At 48.2% G+C, this 6,961-nt stretch overlaps 1 long non-coding RNA gene across 1 annotated transcript; it reads left to right on the forward strand.

Moving 5' to 3' along the window:
• The first annotated feature begins 5,465 nt into the window (after window positions 1-5,465).
• Window positions 5,466-6,673, forward strand: LOC109299734. The gene is made up of 3 exons (XR_002097973.1): window positions 5,466-5,573; window positions 6,003-6,076; window positions 6,511-6,673. It is a non-coding gene; the product is annotated as an uncharacterized LOC109299734 (long non-coding RNA).
• The last annotated feature ends 288 nt before the right edge of the window (window positions 6,674-6,961 follow it).

Consider the following 6,961-nt stretch of genomic DNA (forward strand, 5'->3'; position numbering starts at 1 on the left):
GCTGGTTAACTGCATGCAAAACCTTTCATCATTGCATATTACTGTACCTCATGTTTTTTATGACTAGAGATGACTGCAACAACAAGGCTCTAAATAAGATTGGCACCCCAGAGTATTGTTTCACACCAGTCCCAAGGTGGGACAGACACCTAGAGGTCTGCGTGAAGTGAATGGAGAAGCTTAATCCAGTTTCTCTAGTGGGGAATCATAGCCCCAGACACCAAACCAGACTTCCTTCCTTCTTTAAATCTGAGGAGAGAGCATGAGCTAAAAGGAAATTGAACAGGGACGAGACCCCATTTCTTTATAGGAGTTAAGGTTATGCCCTAGTTTTCAGAGGGACTTAGCACCTGCAGCAGAAGTGAAAGGGTGATGTCTGTTTCTGAAGTTCAAGCCAGAAGGGGTGCAATTATCAAGGGAAACTGCTGCACATGCTGTATGCCTGATATGCCAGTAGCAGGCAGTATTTTAATTGGCATGATTTCCCTGATATGGAATTGAGACATAGCAGAGACCTAAGATTACAGAACTTGCTGTTGCTAAGTTCAGAGAAAAGTTCTCATGCAGGTAGCCCTGTGCAGAGGGCGTTTTGTTTTGTGTGTTTTGAAGGAAGCAAAGAGCCTGATTAAGTCAGATGCTGTATTCACATAAAAAATATAACAGCTCCACCATCTTATACAATTCCTCCAATCACTTATTTATTCTACTTGGTCCTGTATGTCCTCCAGTGTATGCGGGCACATGCTGTACTTAATAACACCTATTCATTTAGCAAGTACATGCAACCATTCTAGTATCATTGGGAAATGCTTCCTCCCCCTCCATGAATTACAGGCATTGCAGGAAAAGCAAGAGCAAACCCTCTGCAGTGAAAGTTTGACACATCAGAGGTCTCTGAAAAGGGACTCAAGAGGTCTCAGTTCAGTTCCCTACACTAGCACGTCTTCTAGACCTGCCACTTACTCCTTCTTTGCCTCACTATCCTCATTTGCTAATTGAGAATAGTGAACATAGTCAGTTTTACAGGGGTTGTGTATGAGTTGAATAACTAATGTTTAGGGGATATGGCAGAGACATGGGAAAGAAACAAAAGTACCTTTATATACAGATTTTCTACCTCATGAGACATTTGTGTGAGATTCCCACTGGGCCAAATTTTATAGTCCTGGATCATTGACCTCTCGAGCAGCTGTCCGCCCTGCACCTACCACTGGGGGCACTGGATGGAGGGGGTGGGTGGGGCCTCCATGTAGACAGGCCCAGGACCCATGTGGGCAGGGTGTATTTAGTGGGCTGGATGGACAAGATGGCTGTAACCTACTTTTGTAACATCTGAGGGCTTCAACAAGCCCTTTTGGATGACAAGATGAAAAAACAAAGGGGTCCAAGCAGCTAGCAAGTGAAAGGAAACTTCTCCTGGTTCCTACCTGTTTTTATTTCTTACACATTCAACCATGGCCAGATTTAAATAATCAGTGTTGGAAGGTACCACGCACCTGGAGAAGACAGGAAACTCCCAGGTGATCTGAAGGCCTAAGGTATTCTACATCAAAACAAATTTAGCCTCCTCTGGGGATACTTATATCTGGATCCTTATGCAGCCCTGTGAAAGCTTACATGATACACGGCCCCTCACTGGTCAGCAGCCACCTATGAGGTAGGACAGGGTCACCTAAGTGTCATAGTGGTGCTTACATCACAAAAGCTGTTGGCTCACCTCTTTCCTGGGTCCTGGACCTGGTGGCTGGAGTGGCTCCAGACACATTCACAATAGGATCTGCTCAGTACATGAAAGAAGGAGAGCTTGTTTAAGCCAACTTTGAACAATGGAAGTCATCAACCTGAAACTACCTGGCAAAGGTAAGATCCCCATGATGTTCTCCATGCCTAGTCTCTTGTCCCACACCCATTCTTGGAAGCACAAGGAATAGGTGGCTTAGCTAAAACCAGCTTTTCTAGAGCCAGATTTTCAGTTCTGCACACAGTGTTACTAGGTGGCCTGACTGTAGATTGGGTGATTGAGTCCAGGTCAGGATCAAGTCTCAGCCTCTGAACACTGACATGCCTCTGATCATCAGAGATTGTGTTAGAAGTTCTGGGAAAGGCCTCCTTCCATCCCCAAGGTATTTTTGACCTTGTCCCCCTTGCAACCGGGTGGGTGGTGTGAGGTGTCTCCATATACATTACCTAAGCTTAAGCATTAGGGCAGCCTATAGACAAGCTGGTTTCCATTCTAATTAAAACTCGTTAGAGCAGGCTTAATGAATCAAGTCTGCTCCACATTCTAATTAAAATGCTCCAGCATTGACTCACTGCCATGTATAATGAGCACCCTCCTTCCCCCTCTGGTCCCTTCCCCCCACATTTTAAAATAGCCATGGGGGTGCTTTAACTAAATCTTATTGAATAAGCTTTAGTTAAAGAGCTCCAATGGCCATTTTAAAATGTGGGGTGTTTAAAACGTGATGGTGAGCCATTTTAATCAGAGTGGCTGTTGGGGAACCACTCTAATTTAAACAGCCCCTCCCCACCCGTTGGCATGTATATAGGGAGCCTAGCTTTCAAAAAACTTTGGTTCTAAACCATCATTTTGGGTGTGTGATCCCAATTCTCCAACTAATTGCCAAGGAGAAAAGAATTGTTATTGTCTGCATGACTTTCCCTTATTTTCCTGAAAACAAACATCATAGTAACCTCCCCTTCCAGCTGGGTGGGCTATTTTGCAAGCAAATCTTCTAGCGTAACAGCAGGAGAAAGGAGAAGACACATCTTCTTCTCCCTGACCAGGTCCAATCTCACCCCTTTGGCTGGTACAGCTGTGGCCATTGCGCACAGGACTGATGCTTATAGATTCTTACCTTCTGATGCAGGCCGACACCAGAGCATCATCTCCATCCTGACAAAGAAGTGCTTTTTGGCAGAACTAAATTTCACTAAGGAAAGTGCCTCTTTGGCAGTACCAGCTGCCTCAGCCCAGGAGGGTGGCCTAAAGACCTCTCCTATTGTTGCTGTGCTAGGAAACCTTTTCTTTGTACCCATGCCACAGGGTTTGGCTACAACAGGGTGGTAATGAATGAGACCAGTGTGATTTCTCACAAAGAAATCTACAGAATCCTTTCCCTCCATCCCAGGTTTTTCCACCAGCGATGCCTCTGCAGAAAGATGCCTGATGGACTAAGCTCAGGGCAATCCTAGCCCAGTGTTTGGCTAGGCAGACATGGAGCCTGACATTACTGTGAGCCTTCTGCTGGAGAGACTCCAACAGGAGGAGGTAGGGTGGTGGCTCTATATCACACAGCTGCTTTAAGCATTTCCTTCCAAGGCTGTGCAGGGTGGAACCCCAACTAAAACTGGTCCTTGCCCATCTGCTACATCTTTTCCATTCCTCCTCTCCTATTATAGGTCACAATACAACTTGCCCTTGTTATATTCTGATGTCACTGTGATATCAGGGCACGCTCACATGCGCATCATCTCCCCCTCCCCAGTAGAGGGTAGATATGGTATAAGCCACATTTAAGCAAGCCCTCACCCTGTGGATAATGCTGTGAGCATCTTTAGTATCTTCCTCCAAGTATCTCACAGCACTGAGATATGAAATATAGTTTCCCAGCAGCCTTGTGAGCCTAGAAAGCCTCATCCTTGTGGCTCAGGAAGTGAAGTAACTTGCCCACTGTCCCCCAGTAAGTCAGGAAAAGAATGAGGAATACAGCCAAGGGTGCTGAATCTCTGTCTAGATGCTGGGCAGTTCCTTGTTACTCCCCCAGTGACCCCGTCTCTGAAGGAAACGTGTCAGTCACACCCACCTCCCCAGTGCACTGGACTGACAGGCAACTAACAAGCAGTGTGCAGTTGTGTGTGCTGATGAGTGCCAGTGAGCACTAGGATAGGGGGCAGCTCCTTCTGGGTGTGACTCCCTTGGTACCCAGGGGGATGGCAGCAAGGAGGAGTTCACTCTCTCTGCACATGAATCTAGGCACATCAGCACAGAGAGGAGGTGTGATCCATGAGCCATCCCAGGGCCATATTCCATGGCCCCTCCCAACTGCTGTAGGTGGGAACCATGCAGACAGGGATGGTTCAATGATGGACCAAGGATGCTGCTAACCTGAGAAAGAGAAAAGCTGTGCCTCTTCCTGATCCAGAGCAACCTCCCAGTAAGTCTGTCAGAGAGACTCAGTCCTGCCTTCTCTCTCTGCACATGCAGCAGGTTGTGGTCTAGGTGCTGGGACCTGCAATGATTCTCCTTTTCCACCATGAAAGGCATTGTGACACTGTTTTTGAGAGGCTTGCCTGTCTCCTGCAGCAATATAAGGGAGGGGTCAACAATCTTCATGTCACCAGGGTAAGATGCCACCTGGGAAACCAGCATTGGCCCTTGTCTGTATGCATGGGTGTGCACACTGGCACATGCGTGTGCACGTACAACTTACCCTAGGACCTCCATAGCTCTCTTGGGGCTTTCCTGGTGCAGTTCAAGACTCCTTAATGGATCAACCTTGCCTACCATTGGGAGCTGAACTCACAGCAGCCGAGTTTGTAGATCATGGCTGTGTTGGGAATGCCACTTCTGTTTTCTGGGAAGTCTGATAAGGGGAGACAAAAGAAATGAACTACCGAACCGCACCTTCCAGCTGAGTTTTGTTCTGCTCCCTCTGAGCTTGGCCTCTCAAAGCTCCATGGGGTAGGGAGGACTGGAGGTTGTCTCTTGTGGAGTGCAGGGATTATGGTCAGGGCCTGGGAATTTAAACATGGAGATTTAGGGCTCACTGCTATGGGTTATAGAAATGAATGGTTACCACCCCAGTGCCTGTGGAGCGTGTCTCTCCTGGGTCAGACAGGCGGCGCTTTGTCTTTGTTTGCACCTGGGCAGCCCCCTGAGGCAGCACAGGTTTACCCAAGGGGAAAATCCCACTTCATCTCTGTGCTCCCTCCTTGTCTCCCCTCAGTCCAGCTCAACTGATGGGGAGGTCCATGCATATCCCTTTGTCATAGCGAGTCAGGACCAGAACAATCAACCCTGTGGTGCGAGTCCAGCCAAGAGCAGCTGTGATGCTAAAGAGACTTGGAAATCAGACTTGGATCCCTCTTGTTTATGGTCTGGACCTTTGAGTTCTTGGCTCTTGCTGTGATTGCAGTGATGTCTCCTGGGACTCAGAAAGACTCTGGTTCAACTCATTGACAGTGAGAGTTCAGGATCCATTCCACACTTTCATCTGTATCCAGATGGGACTCTGGAGAATCTCTTCCCTTCTCACAGGTGTGTGATATTGCACAACTGCTGAGATCAGAGAACCAGGTCAAGGTGCTCTACTGTCTCCCTCTGCTCGGTAAGGAGAGGAGACTTCAGGTGACATGGGGGTTTCCTTCGACCTTCCCTGCACTGTGCCAAAACATGGAAGGGGGGATGATAATGAGGAGTGCTGAGCTCACTGAGGCTGTGCTCTTTCCCCCTGCATCCTGTCTCTCCCCAAACCAATTTATTTTCTTTGTGGGCTCCTGGCTCAAGACCAACAAGGAGGCAAGCTGTGTGGCATCCCTCTTAATCTTTAGTGGCATCATTGCTGCTGACTGTAAGTATGACCAGAGCAAACATGTTGACTGCCATCTTGGCTGACCCTTCAGGAACTGAGTTAGGACTGTCCAGGATGAATAACCTGTTCTGCTCTAGCTGTTCTCAATAGCCCTTGCTGTATAGAGCTAGAGCCAGACCTCTGTCCTCTGCTGCTCAGTTACAAAGGGCCAGTAGCGCCCTGAGTCCTGCTGGATGACACAGGAATGCTTAGGCCAAATCCTGCTCTGACACCTTTCCTGGCAGCACTCTGAAATGAAGAGGTTTGATGAGACCTTTGTTATGGTCCCAGATACTTTCCCAGGTTCCAAAGTAGAGATAGGAGGTTGTGCAGGTTGCCACAAGCTGTTCTTTTGCAATCTGGGTGCATCTTGCTATGGAGGATGAGCTCCCAGAACACAGCAATATTGTGCCCTCCTTCTCCTTACAGTGCCCGAGATGAGCAAGAAAAAATGTGAGCTAGTCAAGGCCATGAGGTGCATGCTTGGTGATCAGAGTATTCAGGTGAGGTGATTTGTGAGTTGTGGCTGTGCTGGCAATGGCACCTGGACCTGACACAAAATTCCCACCCAAAATTCTTGGTTCAGTTGTAGAGAAAACCTTCCCCCCATCAGTAGCTTCAGGGAAGTCAGTGCAGAGTCTGCTCTTCTGCTTGCAAAGCTGGGGAGATTCGGGATCTAGAGAAGTGTAAGCAGATTGCCAGTGGGGAGGAGATCTGCTTTCCCTCAGATGCCAATACAGAACTACTGAGTAGCAAGGACACATTGTTCTCTTGCCTCTTTATAAACCCTAGAAATAAAATTGGAGGCCTGGGGACCCTTCAACCTCCCTGTCAATCTTTCCAAGGTTTGAGGGAGGGTTTATGCCATGGCTGGTCCCCGCCACCATTTGGGCATAAGGGCTGTCCTTACTCCAGTCTGTCCTCTCCTCCCCTCCAGGTGAAGAAGGCTGTCCTCCATTTCAGCAGGACACTGCTCAATGTGCAGGGCCTGGATGACTGGGCTGGGACTTAGTGGCCTATATTTTCAAGCAGTCCAGCTTGTCTAGCAGCCAAATGGTAAGATAAATTGAAGCTGGAGACTTGGTGCTGTTGTCCTAGCAGGCTGAAACCTGCCATTGGCTTCAGCAGGAGCATGGGGTGCACTAGGGCAGCCAGGCTGTCACTAGAATCAGAGTTAGACCATTTCCACTGGTATAGATCTAAGGAAACTCTCATGATGTCAGTGAAGCTACTCTGGATTTTTCCCAGGGTATCAGTGAGACCAGACTCTGAACTAGACTATGTACATCTTCTAATGAGCCCTGGCTTCTCACTGTCAGGTGGTCACCTTGGGTGACATCATGTACACACATTCTGCCCTGCGGGGACTGTGGGCTCTGCACTGCAAA

Source organism: Gavialis gangeticus, unplaced genomic scaffold (genome assembly GCF_001723915.1).
Source record: "Gavialis gangeticus isolate Ggan-Ray unplaced genomic scaffold, GavGan_comp1, whole genome shotgun sequence".
Classification (NCBI taxonomy): domain Eukaryota; kingdom Metazoa; phylum Chordata; order Crocodylia; family Gavialidae; genus Gavialis; species Gavialis gangeticus.